The following is a 16,185-nucleotide window of genomic DNA, read 5'->3' as shown; positions in this document are numbered from 1 at the left end:
TGGTGTGGTCCTCTTTGGATTCCTTTTGTTTGGGGTTCTCTACGCTTCCTGGACTTGTAAGTCTATTTCTTTGACCAGGTAGGGGAAGTTTTCTGTCATTATTTCTTCAAATAGGTTTTCAATATCTTGTTCTCTCTCTTCTCTGACACCCCTATAATTCGGATGTTGGTACGCTTGAAGCTGTCCCAGAGGCTCCTTACACTGTCTTCGTATTTTTGGATTCTTTTTTCATTTTGCTTTTCCAGTTGGGTGTGTTTTGCTTCTTCGTATTTCAAATCTTTGACTTGATCCTTGCAATCCTCTAGTCTGCTGTTGGGAGTCTGTATAATATTCTTTATTTCAGTCAGTGTATGCTTAATTTCTAGTTGGTCCTTTATCACAACCTCGAGGGTCTCATTAGATTTCTTGTAGGTCTCATTAAGTTTATCGGCAGTTTCTAGGAAATTCTTGAAAAACCTTAAAAGTGTGGTTTTGAACTCTACATCCAGTTGTTTGCTTTCCTTTATTTCGGTCATTTGTGTCCTTTTTCTTTTTCTCCACATTTTTTATGCTTCCCTGTGTTGATAAAGTGGTTTTCTGTGCTAAGTGTCTTCTAGGGCCCAGTGGTTCAGCCTCCCCAATTACCTGAGGAAGACACTCTTGGTGCACCCCCTTGTGGGCTTTGTGCGCAGTCTTGTAGTTAAGCCTTTATTGTTATAGGTATCACTGAGAGGAATTGACCTCCAGGGCCAATTGGCTGTGAGAATCAGCTGTGTCTGCAGTGGGAGAACTTCTGTGCTAGAGACGCCCCTCTGGGGCAAGACTTGCTTCAATGGGGCTTTGGTGCTCACTGAGTCTGCTCCCTGAGTGTGTCTTTTATGTTTCCACGGAGCTGCAAACTGGATGGTCCCACTCTGACCTCTGGGCTTCCTGGCTCCTGGATCTCTAGGGAGGTGCTAATCTAGCTTTTGCCTGAGGCTATCCAGCAAAAGATTCCCTGCAGGGCTTGGGGGGGGGGGGCGGGTCCCACGGGATCAACAGGGCAGGGCTAGCAGTTATGGCATCTCCGCTTCTCAATATCCCGGAAATCCCTGCCAGCCCCTGTGAGAGAAAGCTGCCCTCAAGTTCCAACTGATGCCAGACAGTCCCGCTTCTCCCGTATGAGTCTGGGCCCCTAGAGATTCGCCCGGAACTGGAGCTCAGAGCCTGAGACTCCCTCCTGATTGAAAATGACAACCATGCCCTCAGCCGCCAGCCCACTCTGCATGCACCTCCGCACCTTAGTATTTTACTTCCGCACTGCACCTCCTCTGAGTCTTGGTATGCTTTTCTCTTTCCTTCTAGTTGTAGAATTTCCACTCAGCCAGCCTTCCTGTGGTTCTGGATGATGTCCGTTCTGTCTTTTAGTTGTATTTTTGAAGTGGTTGTTCGAGGCAGCAAACTCCGGTGTTTACCTATGCCTCCATCTTGGTTTCTCCCTCCAGATAATTTTTTAAAACAAAGATTACAATAACAACTTCCATTTCCTTTCCAATGTGTTAACCATTGATTTTACGCCCTCCAATAAGTATATATCTCACAAGCTTCCATTTTTTCTTTTTAGAGCTTTAAGGTGTAGTTGACATATGCTGTGCATGTGTCACACATGCACAACTTGATGAGTTTTGACATATGTATATACCTGTAAAGCCATCACCACAATCAAGATAACAAATATATCCATCGACTCAAAAAATGTATTATGGCTTTTTGATACCTCCCTCCTCCCTTATCTACCTATGTCTACAGATAACTACAGATCTGCTTTATGTCACTCAGAATCAGGTGGCATTTTCCAGAAATTTACAGAAGTGTATTAATGCTTCCTCTTCCTTAAACTACTCACAGAGAGTCTAAACTGATTTCTTTCATGTCACTCTTACAAAAACAAACAAACAAAAACAAACAAACAAAAAAAAACAAGTGAGCAAGTTTAATGCAAATCATTGGGAAAATGCCAGCATGGTTGTCCAGTTTTTGGAATGGCTTCTGAAACTTTTGGAACACTGCAACACTTCCATGAACTTGTATCTTTTTTACTTTAATAAAAATATATTAATAATACACTTCTGTTTTTAATTAAAATCTTAATAAGCCTTTGCCTCCATTCAGTTTTGAAATTCAGATTTGTCTCTCTATTTTTTAACAGTATCATCTTGGTTTGAGAGACTGTATTTTGCTCGAAACCCAGTGATGTTAGTTAAAGCAACTGAGTGGTCTCTGTGTGTGTTTACCAAAGAACTAAATCTAACAATGTAAGAAATTCCTTATAATGTAAGGAATATATCATACTGTAAGAATTGTTCAAAGACTTTTCCATCAGAATTTTTTAAATTTAATATTTGATGATTATATATAACTTCAGAGTATACATACTTCTGATTATGAAGAATATTGAATTAATATTCTAAACTGTCATTTTTCTTCCCAGAATAATTAGAGCATGTTTTTGCTTCTTTTGATTTAACAAAAAAACATTTTAAGTTGCTTTTTACAACAATCATCATGAAGGGAAATGCCAAAATACAATTAATTTCACTTCTCTCTGGAATTTGAAATTTTCCATAGCTGAGGAATATAAACATGCATCACCTAAATGAGCAGTATTTTAATAGCATAATTTTTACAACTTTTTAACTGGTGACACATCTCTTCTTCATTTAGGGAGACGTGTGGTGAACAACTGTGGGATCTAAAGAACAGGTAAGATTTAAAGCATGCTTAAGTTTTTGTTGTTGTTAATCTTTTAAATTTTCTTTGTTTTGTTACTTAATAGTATTTTTTTAGTACTATAGGTTGTAGCCTCTGAGAAAAGTGTTAGCAATTTTATTCTGGAGCATGAGGAACAAAAAAGAACTTTTAACACTTTCAGATTATTCAGAAGCTTAAAAAACCTACATGAATGTTCTGTATATGATAGATAGACACAGAGACATTATAGATGGAGTACAATTTTAAGCTCAAAGAAATGAGTATATTTTTATGGTCAAGAGTGATTATGAATCCATAGCGTAAACTTTTACAAGTTAATTTTTTTACAAAACATGTATTGCTATAGTAGTCTTATTCTTACCTCAGTAGAATACGTCAGTGAGTGGTTGATTTAATTCCCTGAACCTTCTTCATGTAGAGCCATGACTCAGCACCTGAGAGTTTGGGCAATTCAGATCCACCCAGTACTGGAATGAGATGGGTTGGGTTGATGAAGGCGGAGCCAACCGTTAATGGAGTAAGAAAGAGAACTGACTTTTTTTTCTATTTCAAAAAATAAATGATAGAGTTCAGCAAGATAACTTTCCTTTTATTAGCATAAAAATACAAATAAGTAAAAATTCATTTGTAGCAGAACTTGGAAACTGTGCTTTATGTTTATGGTTGTTGCTGCTGTTCATTGTTTTTCTGGTGACTATTATGAGTCAATCATTTATCATCACGAAAAGGCCTCTTTCCTCTCAACAACTGACATATCATGGGAAAAATGTTTTGGTAATTTATGGTCCCCCATTTAAAAAGCTATTGCAAATAGTCCACCATCTATTATTTTTTCATAACTATAGAGCAGAGTTCAATGGTGGGAGAGTAGAGAGTGTCCCTTCACTCTGAATCCAAAATACTGGGTGAAATCCCAACACCACCCTTAAGATCCAGCCTAATCACCCTGGACCTCAATGGTTTCATTTTCAAAGGAGGCGAATACTACCTCTGTACAGGATTGCTATGGCATTTGAACAAGTTATCACTCTGAAAGTATTTGGAACTTGCATTAGTAAATGGCATAACTGGTGAGACTTGGGATCTAGCTCCCTAGTGCTTCCTGTCTGCAATCCCATGAGCCACACAAATGAATTTGCAAGGATTGTTGCAGGTGTTTGTACTTGTAATTCAGCTTTATAATTTAAAAGATGTATTTTGGGGGTAAATCAGCTTACCATTTTAAAAGCCTTTGTCGTCACCCGCATGGCCCTATGTCTGGAGTTCAGGAAACGTCCTTCAGCCTCATGAACATCTCTCCCTGCCTTCTGGTGCCTTACATTCCTCTAATGGGCTAATGCTCGGGCCTCTCCTCTATTTCAATAGCCCTGGACTGGGTGGTTTTATATATACTTTTAAATAAATTTTATGTCAGTCATGTAAAGAATATCTGATCGCCCCTGTTTCCATGTGAATTCTCAGGAAAGATGAGCAGCAGGACTGGGATCACCTGCCAGAAAAGGAGGGGAGCTGGAATTGGGACCCATCACTCTTTCCATAGCTCACGTACATTGCAAAATGTCCTGCTACCTTCCTTAGTGAGATACAATATTTCCATACAAATATTCCTAGAAATATAATCACGGTGATTTTATCCACATTGGTGTAGACAAAATATTTGATGGAGAAGAGGAGGGGGAGCAAAAATGATTGCTAGTTCCCAGGGTGGGTGAGAGCCGCTGAACGGTAAGTAGTAAGACAGTTGCACTAACTCAGTGCGGTGCCTTGGACAATCTCTATGGGAAGGCATACATAAGCACTCAAAAAATATATACAACTCTTTCCTCCTTGGTCAGTTGACAGCCTCAGGTCCTCTTGCATGTGCCTTTAAAATCCAGTTCATCTGCATTTCTATGATAACTTAGCAGACAAGTCCCAGCTCCTATATTTCTCTCTACTTGTTGGAATTCTCCTTCCCAAAACCCCAAAGATCCTCTTTTCTGTATGTTGCTGCTTTTCTACTGTTGGTGTGAAATCTGTGGTTTATCTGAGTATACGTGCTGAAGTCAGGGAAGAGGGTAATTATTATATCCAAATGCACATTGAACGTTCCTTTAGAGACACCAGCCTTGAATTTCTATAAGAAAAAAAAATTTCTATAAGAAAAAAAAAGCTGTTAGGAAAAATAAAAATGAGGCTCCTACATGATTGGTAAATTATTTAATTTAAAAAATAATTGTTTGTAATTAACTTTATTAAAGTAAACCTGTTTCTTTAGACAATTTATCCTAAATAGACTATTGACTATTGAACAAAATTAAAAAAAAAATAATTTTCTTTCAGCTCCTACACACACACACACACACACACACACACACACACACACACACATATGCATACAAACTTACCCATATGTACACACAGATTATAACAAAGTCTCTTCCCTTTTTCAATAAAATATTTATATGTTTTTTTAGAATAAGTAATGTTGAAAAAGTGATTTTGGAGAAAATTTAAGTGACATTAAACTTTTATGTGTGATGACATTTTTAAATGGTAAATAATCTATGCCTATCAAACACTGCGTTTTAAGTAGTCGTTATCTTAACTTCATAAACAAGAGGCTGACTGTGTTTTACTGTAGAAATACGCTTTCATTGTGTTGATACCACAATATAGATTTCTCTTTCCTCAGATTGTCTCCACTCTAAACATACTGCTTGATAAAGATGACATAAAGTTAACCTGATTGCTAGGCAGCTGTATTGTTATCACAATAGATAAACACACTTATTTCCTCCTGGGAGTATTCCCGGTGAGGCATTTCTGGACAAGTATAATGCTTTCTTTTGAGTTGATTATGATCTGATTCACTCTAAGTAATCACATAGGTATCCTTTTTACTTTTTGAAGGCTAGATTTAAAGCATAGAAAAGTTCAGAGGGAAAAGGTAAGCTACTAGATGGTATTTTTCAGGGCATGATTAGAAACAGGATGTTCTTATTGAGAAATATTTGGAGTCTCACACAAAAGAAGGAATCTAAATTGTGCAACATAAGCACATTGGCATAGATTGTGAAAACTTAGTGTTATCTTGGGATCACGGGAAAGTTTTATTTACAATATCAACTTCGCTCATGAAACTCAAATAAATGCTTCCAGAAAGAAATGAGGTAATAGCAATGAACCAAACAGTTGTTTATTTTGCATGGCTACCTCTATATTTCCAAAGAGATTTATTGTTCCCTTATGAGTCTTACAGAGAGCTTACAGTTTCCTTGCTATAGAAAAATGTTCATTATCTACAACAAGTACTTATTATGAGGATCAGAAGGCACCAAGGGGGCAAACGTGCAGCCGCCAAGAAGAGTTCAAGGGCCAGGAAGCATTGAGTGCAATCTCATTGTTTGGCTGGTTAAACTACAAGATGCACCTAAAAAGGATTCATGTTCCCTAGGAAACCTGGCTTCTACATGACACCTTCAGACCACGAGAATGCATGCCACGCCCTTTTGTGAAGGAAAGGAAGAGTGGAATTAGTCTGACCCCAGTAATGTCACTAATGCTGGCGATGGCCCCATCACCACCACAGGAAAACACATGGTGAACACCTCCCAGTGCCTTTGCCCCAGGATGGTCCCTGAATTTTTATGTCATTTTTGGGAATCTGCTCAGGGTAGAGTCAGTCCTGGCTGCAGTGCCCATATACTTCTAACCATGCAATAGTATTAATACTTGGATTTTCTAACCTCTCTTTTTACATATTTATATTTGGGAAAAAATGTTAGTATTCAAATAGGCTATTACAGGATAGTGAGTTAACTGGTTCCAATGCTTCCTACAATGTAGCAGGGAAGAGAAGAAAAGAAGGCTTGTTGCTTGTGCCGTTTAGGGCAGGAAAAAAACATCATTGGTTACTAATAAGCATGGACAGTTACCAAACGTAGAAATGAGAAAGGGTCCTTCCATCTTTGAAGACTTTTATTATTAGTTCTGTCTTTGAGTGGTTGCTTCTTTGCTATCATCAATATCAATGATAGAACACAACAATGGTGTGCAGTTCTATGGCTTATCCCCACGGCACATTTATTGTCCCCATCACCTTGACCGTGGTTTCCAAGATTAATTCAAGTGTCCATGGCCCCATCTATTAATTATTGCTGCAGAAGCTCTTCACAAGACATCAGAGTTTTTTTAATTCTAATTTATTTATTCACAAATAGTTCTTATGTTTTTACTCTCTAGAAGTTGCTATACAAGTAAATTTTTTAAAAAAATAATTCTTTATTGTTGAAAGTATTACAAGTCCCCCCTCCCCCCCATAAGACATCAGAGTTTAGCCACTCTTTTGTTATTTTGATGGGAAGTTTCTAAAGCCTCAGAAATTGAAAACAAACAAGCAAACAGAACTGACTGGAGTTTTCAAATATCAACGCATTGAGGGTTTTTAAAATTAGTATATGCCCTATCTGAATTCCTCCTTTTAAGAAGATTAATAGAAGATTAATTAATTTAAACAACAATACATATAGTCATCATTGCCAGACCTGATATGAGATGATAAATGTTTGATCCAATTTTCCTTTCTGGATAAGGTTTTCTTTCCTATCTCCGTCAGGGACCCAAATCCAGTCACAGTTTCTGAGAGTGAGTTCTTGGGAGTGGGTGTGAAATTGGGGGAGATGTTTGCTCTTCTTGCTTCGGTCCAAAGAGTCCACGGAGGATCTTTGATGAGCCCACAGGGGTTAGGGACATTGTACGGATGCAGGTAAACCAGGATCAGACGGCTGACCGCTCGGCTGGCACCTTCCAGGTTCCCAGAGATGCACTGTATTCGGCTGGGTTGAGGGTAGGGGGTTAGGTGGCCAGGCGCCACAGCTTGTACTTAGGGAACATTAACTCCCATTTTTTCTGCCTCTGTCAGTGTGATTTGTTGTGTTTGTTCCGTTCAAGAAAGCAGGCAGTCAACACACTCTGCTGAAAACTTCCTCTAAGAGAGTGACCAACTGACTCTAATAGGTATTTGACACAGCAGATGTTTGGCAGTAGAGGACAGTGGACAGTGAGTGCAAAGACAAATCACATTGCACCTTCAGCAGCGCATATACTAAAATTGGAACCACCCAGAGAAGGTGAGCATAGCAAAAGCAAGTCGCAGATTTTCTTTTAGCATTGCTGAGTTTTGTAAAATTTTGTGAAGTTTTGCTCTTCTACCTGATGTTACGGGATGTAATGGCAAAGAAAAACCCTCACATGCAGATCATGGTGATTCCTTATCCTGGATGGCAGAATGACAAACACACGCACATGTGATACCACACTTTAATGGGTGGAGCTTAACAAAAATTTCAATATTGTGTAAATATGCTTTTCCCTAATGCCAGCTTAAAGTAGAACAATCATTTGACATTGTAACTAGTTTACCCATATCTCTGTGTGAAAGGAAAGCATCTTGCCTTGTTTGATGTTCTTAGCCATGAATATTAGAAATCACCTACCCTAATAGCCCTGAGTAGTCATCTCAAATACTGTGATAACACTTGGCCCGTGGGACTCACTCTGTATGTACTGGGCAAGTGTATCAGTCTTCTATGCCGTGTAACAAATTGCCGCAAACTCAGTGGCTAAGACAACAAAAATGTATTAGCTCACAGTCTCTGTGGATGGGTAGAGGCATGCCTTACCTGGCTCTTCTGCAAGGATGCAGTCAGTATGTCAGCCAGGGCTTGGTTCTCTTCTGGAGGCTCGACTGGTACTGGACCCACTTCCATCACTAAGGTTGTTGGTAGAATTCATTTCCTTGTGATTGTTAAGAGCAAGGGATCCAGCTTCTTATGCCTTTTGGCTGGAGGCTTCTCTCTGCTCCTAGAAGCTGTCTGAAGTCCATTGCCTCATGACCCTCTCTGTAAGTCCTCTCATAGCATGGCACCATACTTTTTTAAAGCCAGCAAGGAAGAAGTAGAGCCTGTGGCACTAGTCTGATAGCAAGATAAAGTCTTCTGTAACATAGCATAACCAGGGGAGTGAAATCCTGTCACCTTTGCCAGATACTATTGGTTAGAAGCATGTCACAGGTCCTGTCCAAACTCAAGGGGACATGTTATACAAAAATATAGCCATCAGGAGGAGGGGAGCCTGAGGACCACCTTAAAGTCATCTGCCAGGTAGGTATCGTCATACAAAACAGTATCAGGGACAGCCCTGAAATCCCAACTTTGAAGGAGAATTTAAAATCACATTAGAGGAAAAAAAAACATGTCAGTTTGGCTTTACTAAAGAAAATGTAAAATAGCTGTTGAGTTGTCACTACACTAGATTTGTGAAAACACCATATTTATAGCATTTCCTACTATAAGAGGCTGAATCTCAGGACATAGGAATGTATTCTTAGCGATTCTGACAAAGAATAGCGTGTGGGCCTCTTTCCGTGCTGAGTGCACTCTGAGTTTCAAGGCTTTGAATAACGCAGTTTGTTCTTAATGCACACCTCATTTGCCTACTTTTATTTGGCCTGAAACAACCACAGAGGTGATTATAGACTATGTAATTATATGTTGCAGTTAATACCATTTTACCATCTATTTATCCATAGGCCTGTTTTCTCACATCAGCACTTAATTCTATAATATTTAAGCCAAAAGCTCCAGGCTTACAAGTCTTCCAGGATGTGAAAATAATAGACAAATTATAAGTTATTCCTTGAGGGAACAGTGTATTGGGACATGTGAGACCATGTAGCATTGGAACAGCCACAGCTGGTGATCCCTAAAAAGCTCCCACCTGTGTGTCTTCCCGGGATTCAAAAACAGATAGGATTTCTGAGTGCCCCTGCAGACCATAATTGCCACTTTCTACTTAAGAGAAGTAATCTCCAACGTAACCAGGATACAGGCTTTACAGCAATTTATAACTAGGGCAATCTGAGTTAGGAGCATACGACATATGAACCCTAATTCAAGGGAGTTTTTTTCCCCACACCAAAACAATAAACACAAACCACTGAAATGTTTTACCCCATATTGTCTCGTTGAGGACACCCTATTTGTCATATAATGAATACGTGACATTTTCAGGTCACTACTAACCACCGTCACATGTAACAGTGATCTTGTGACAATCCAATGTGTGTGTGTCAGCTGGGACCCTGTCAGTTGGGAACATTCAAAAAGGGTTGAAGAGGGTTCAATAAAGTGATTATTCACAGACAGGCAGGGTTTTCCTCAAGCAGATTTTGAAAAATTCTTGATTTTTAATTGATGTTGTTTTCCATTTTTAAGTGATTTTAATTAGCCTTCATTTCCATAACTTTGAATAAGAAATAGCAGCCAGAGGTCAGTAAGAGTGCGATGGCTTACCCAGGAAATACTGTCTCTTTCGTTTTTTCTATAAAAAGGATCATCTCTGTTTATATGATTGGTTCCCTTTATTTGTCTGGATAGACTTGTTTCTGTGGAACAAAGACTTGAATTCTATCTATAACTTTTATGCTGCCTGAATAGTAATTCTAAAATACAGATTTTTGTGTCTCCTCACTGCTTGGGCGCAAGCTTTCTACAAGGAATGTAATGTATTTCGTGAATGGAATCTTTCATCTATGTCTAGCCTTATCTCTCTACCTTACTCCCCCTTCCACACATCCTGGGCTTTAGTACCACTGAATTTATCATATTGCTTCCCCAGAGGTTGGCTTCTCTTATGGTACCATCACTTGTATATGTGTCTCCTTCAGTTAGCCCCATGGTACTCTAAATAATTTCTAATAGCCCTTATCATGCTCTATTATAATAATGTGTTTATATGTCTATACTTTCCAAATTCTGGAGAAGAATTTGAAGGTAGATAACTCATCTAGTTTTTCTTTGTATTGCTATCATAGATTTAAAATTAATATTTATGAACAAATGAATTAAACCACACACAAAACTTGAGAGGTCTATAATAATGTTTTCAATGTAGCTGCAAGAATTTATTGACACTTTATCAAGCAGAAGGTGTCAACTTAATGATTATTTTTAATGTTATTTATTGATTTGCGAGAGAGGAAAGGAGAGAGAAATATCAATTTGTTGTTCCACTTATTTATGCAGTCATTGGTTGATTGTTGTATATGCCTTGATTAGGGATCAAACCCAAACCTTGGTGTATCGGGACAATTATTTAACCAACTGAGCTACCTGGCCAGGGCCTAATAATCCTTACTACAGTCAGAAGGGTCTAAATAGGAAAGTGAGTAAACATTTGAGTCAATGCATAGGAGTTGTATCTTTTTTTTTTCCCAGTTCAAAATCAGAGAGATTATATCACTGTCTGGTCTTATCTCTAATTCTGATAGTTTTCTAGGTTTCACTGATGTATTTCCTAATCACTTATGTGCCAGTAGCTTAAGTAATTGTGGCATGCATTAATTCACTACCACCAATCTGAAAAACCTAGAAGACTTTAGGATTTGAACTTGTCAAGTGGTTGGGCATAAAGGAGAGTACTTAACACTGAAAATGATTGTTTGATAGTTTTCTAGGTTTCATTTCTCTAGAATATACTTAGATCATTAATTCTCTTCCCATATAGCTAGGGGCCACCTCTCCACCCTTTCCACCAGGGGCCAGTGGTATAAAACTTTAGAGACATTGAATTCAAATCAAGGCTATCAAAACAAAAAAGACTGGGGATGAGGTACTAGTCAGAAATCATGAAAAAAGAAGCTCAAATATCTTCCCTAGACACCAACCCCCGACTCCTAGTGTATCAGAACAAGGATGAAAATGAAATATTCTTTGGAAACACATAATGGTCCTTGAGAAAACATCCACATAAAACTATATATAGAGGTTATTACTCCAAAGTAAAATGATCTAATTAACCATCACTTTGTCATAAAGCCTCCAACCACATACCTACTGACACGTAACTTCCCATAGGAGCTTCTTATGGCACTGCTCAGATGATCAGATAGATGAGGAACAGCTTCCACATAAAAGATAACAAAACAAAAATACAAATCATAAAAAATAACAATTAGATAAAAATTAAAGGATCCTGGATATTTAAAATATTGTAGTAGATAGACAAAAATACAAAGGGAGAGGTAAAAGACATAGTTGAGAAAATGTCCTGGAAAAAATATCAAAAGGAAAAAGTGATGGTTGATAAGAAAATATTATTTTAATGAGGAAATTAATTCAAGATATCCAATACCTGATTAAAATTACTTCCAAAAAGGGAGACCATGTAAAATCTAAAGAATGAAAATAGCAAAGATATAACAAAAGAAATCTTTCTTAGAACTGAAGGACATGATTCTCCAGATTGAAAGGATCCAATGACTGTTCAACATATGGATTTTTAAAAAGACCTACTGTGTTGCCCTGGCTGGTGTATCTCAGTTGATTGACCATTATCTCATGCACCAAGAGGTCACCGGTTCGATTCTGGATCAGGGCATATGTCCGGGTTGCAGGCTTGGTCCTCACTGGAGGTGTGCAAGAGGCAGCTGCTATCTCTTTCTCTCTCCCCCTCCCTTCCTCTCTCTCTCGAATGTACCAAAACATATTTCTTTTTTTTAAAAAAAAGACCTACTGTGATGCGATGCACATCATGGGAACATTACAGAACAACCAAGTTAAAGATTGTAAACCCATGGAGTGGAATAAAGGCAGCGGAGAGGGCAGTGGTGATCACAGGTCACATACTGAGGAATAGGGATAAAAATGTCATTGTAGTTCTCAAAACTACAGTTAAAAACCTTGAAAACTCGGAAGCTGGAAGACAAGAAACTTTCAAACTTCTAGAGAGAAAAGGATTTCCACTTAGAATTCTATATCCACTCAAACTATTAATAAAGTGTGAGGCTGTAATAAAAACAATTTCAGACAGGCAAAATACTTTAAGAATTACTGCCTATCATAAGAAAACTGAAGGACATGCTTAAGCAACACTTAGCAATAAATGACATAAAGCAAAACAAAGATCAAACACAGGAAGGAGGTGAAAGGAAGCCCCAGTGAAATAGTTGTATGTTGACGTCTAAAGCAACAGATCCAGATTAGAGTGGGAGGCTGAAGCATGGATGTCTCTGAGAGTTCATGGAGAGTTTGTAGCCATTTCTGAACATTTAGAGAGAAATATTGATAGGCTTGTGTTAGGTCTATTGGAACTCTTTTAGAAATAAGATAAGGCCAGGCACATAAAGTACATTTTTAAAGTTAGTCAGGGACTTGTTCAAAGGAAGATACATTTTTATAATATACATAATCTTTTCTCTTAGATCTTATCTGCAGAGGCTTTGGAGGAGGATGGAGATTATACTATCCCTGTTCCTCCTCCAGCCTGAGCTATCTTAGGAGCTGACAGTTAAAACAAAACAACTTGGTGAGGAAAACAAAATCAAGTGGTTGAGGATGGAAGGTTAGGACTGGAAAGATCTATTGGACTTAAATTTCAATATTTTCCTAAGACACATTACCTTATATTTCTACATATACCTCTAATTCCAACCTTACCCACAGTTTGAACTAAATGTTAGTTTATCTTTTTATTTCTTTTTCCTTAATGCTTGTGGGTGGGAACACATGCTCTCTTAAGCGTATGCTTTAAAATAACAATGAAGTCAGAAGAGTTTACCATTAGATAAACTTACTAGTTCTTGCTACGAATAGATGAATCATTAAATGTTACAAGTAGTCAGTCAGCTTCTTCTACCTCAGCTTGCTGTAGGTCAGGGTAGAGGAAGAGAAAGCCGATAGATTTACTTGTCTACTTACCTTGTTGTGCTAAATGTAAATATCACCAACCAATCTTTCAAAACTTTAATTCCCTCCCTTTTATTTTCTTATATACAAATACTACCTAATTAAATAGGAATATTTTGCTATAGAAAAAAAAATTCATATTGAAAAAAGTCTATAGGGTCATTAAAAGACTTAATTAATTGTACTATTGACTTCTTACTATAATAAAGTATAAAACTTTTTTCTTTAAATATCAGAAGAATGGAATTAAAATATAAGTATTGCTCCCTAAAATTAATGATAAGACCAGTAGGCAGATGCTTACATAATATCTTTTCCCAATTTCAGGGTAAAAATAGCAGGTAGATTATGTGAATAAATATGGTAATTGAAATCTAATGGGAATTGCAAATTTAGAGTTTCAATCTCCATTTTAACAAGAAGAAGCCTCTTACAGAGAAAGAACTCTGGGGATCAGTGACTCTTCAGAATAGCACTAGCCTTTAAAATTGAATTCATAAATACCAAGGGGATGGATGACTCTTGCTTTGTCTATTTCCAAACATAGAATTTCTTTTTAAAATCATATATTTTGTTCATTTTTGAGAAGAACAAGAAATATAAGGACAGGAAGAAGAGAGGAGTAGGAGGATTCAAATTTATAAATTATGCATCATTTTATTTACTCTCATAGCCTTTCTATTGGAGCAGGACCTAGAATGATAGATTCAGACATTAATGTTGAAAATCATATTACAATGTCAGTTGGGTACACCTCCATTCTTTCTTTTGACAGCTAAATTCATGTGCTTCAGACATGAAAGTGAAAGAAGTCTTGGTTGAATTAGTTGCACGATGCTTCATTCTAAACCAGACAGCAGCCATCTTATGGCTCATTGATGGAGATTAAAAATTATTTAATTTATGAGGAGGGTAAAAAGTCCAGGTTATTCACATAGAAGTCCCAAAAAGTTCTCTGGTAAAGGAAAGTTCAGAGCCCTATGTTTCCCAGATAATCATGGAATGAATAGTTTTATTTTTCTACAGCAAGGACTTCAGCTTAGTGAAGCTAGTTAACTGATCTAGAATATTAGCTCAGTCACCGAACAATTAGAGGTATGAATTTGTCTGCCAGACATACCCAATTACGATACGAAGTCTTGATTTACTCCTTTAAGAAGAAAAAGTGTCTCTCATTTAAGAAAGTCATGGTTATTGCCAGTGAAGCTTGCTAAAATGTATTAAAGAATAATAAAGTGAACTTTATTAAAATGCACCCTTGGGAGCAATCCCATCATCCTCTATAGCTGAGAGAGCAGAAATTGTCTATTGGTCCTTCTTATACTTAGCTCTTTATAGATGACTTTTTACCAAAAATGATTAGGGGAGGGTAACTGCAGTCACCTTTTGAAATGATCTATAATGTTGGGTGGCTCACTCAGGATACAGATGAATTCTACACCTCCCTTATTTTGTTCATTATTTTAGGCATGATCTTAACTTATGAGAATTATAAATTTATTATTTCAATAAATGATATTAATCATTAGGCACCTATCAGGTGCCATTCACAAGCTACTTTCATATACAAATGCTATTTCATGGATTCACAACAGCCAAGCAAAGTAGTTGCCATTTTTAATCTTTACTTTATAGAGAGGAAATTGGGACTCACCCCAAGTTTTCCATTTTTTCCTGTATTATTTAAAATGTTTGGTAATGAACTGAGAAGATAGAAAGTGGTCAACACGTGTTGTTAGTTGGCTTATTATTAAAGTCCCCTACTTAGTTGAACTTGCTTCTCTTTTAATAAATGGAAACAGACTGTAGCCATAACAAAACTATTTGGATCTTTCTTCCTGGAAGTCCACTCAAAATATATGTACTGGAGGGTACAAAGAGTGTGTCTAATGAAGGAATGGATGATTCCAGCAAATGCGCTATGGTCTGTAATGAGTTTAACACCTGGCAGATAATGCAAATGGCACTGAAAATGAGCTCACTTTTGGCTTCCTTATGCCCTATTCAATTGAACAAAACATGCATTAAAAATAAGTCCATATTCTTTTGTCTTACATGCACACGTGTTTTGAATCTGAGCTATGGCTCAGTCAGTGCACTTAGAGTAATTTCGTTAGCTTGCTCCTCTCTGTTTGCCCTACCAAAAGATGAGTTTTATGGGTTTCAGGGGAGGCTTTATTTTCAACCCCACCTCTTGTACATGGGCAGTTTCACCTTCTGTCTCCTAATTTGCAATGTGGTTATATCATCCAAACATAAATTTCTTTTCTCCCTAGCACTTTTTCACCTTTTAAAAAATGGGAATGATCCATATGACTAAAGAATGTCAGGAAGGGAAACATTTGGGAAGAATTAAATGGGATGCAGTCATTCCGGATCTCGGTCATCTTATCCAACAAGAGCCAAGTAAGAGAACAGCCACAGAGAGTTATGTGCCAAAAGTTTAGAATTCCAGAGTGTTTAGAACAGAAAGGTGATTTAAAGTTGTCATGGTTATATAGCTCCAACAAGACCCATATTGAGATGGTTTAAATGTAAGAGGTAGATGAGGAAATAAGATTTTTATTTTATATAATTTATTTAAAGTATTTCATGTAGAGCCTGGAGATGTTTCAAAGCTTTTGTAGCATACTCTCAAATTGTAAAATGGACTACAGTAACTTGGACACTTCCTAATCACAAATCACACAGATAAAAATAATATTAAATGCTAAAACATGTAATAATT

General features: G+C 37.4%; 1 protein-coding gene across 1 annotated transcript in view; it reads left to right on the top strand.

Moving 5' to 3' along the window:
- PTPRD (protein tyrosine phosphatase receptor type D) overlaps nucleotides 1–16,185 on the top strand; it is a 1,393,726-nt gene that overhangs the window by 758,681 nt on the left and 618,860 nt on the right. Inside the window, exon 6 of the mRNA XM_036331134.1 lies at nucleotides 2,683–2,721. The gene's annotated coding sequence lies outside the window, so the exon portion shown is untranslated. The remainder of the gene's footprint in view (nucleotides 1–2,682; nucleotides 2,722–16,185) is intronic.

Source organism: Myotis myotis, unplaced genomic scaffold, assembly GCF_014108235.1.
Source record: "Myotis myotis isolate mMyoMyo1 unplaced genomic scaffold, mMyoMyo1.p scaffold_m19_p_12, whole genome shotgun sequence".
NCBI classification, from domain to species: domain Eukaryota; kingdom Metazoa; phylum Chordata; class Mammalia; order Chiroptera; family Vespertilionidae; genus Myotis; species Myotis myotis.
The sequence above is the reverse complement of the archived record's forward strand: the minus strand, read 5'-3'. Positions and strand labels throughout refer to the sequence as shown.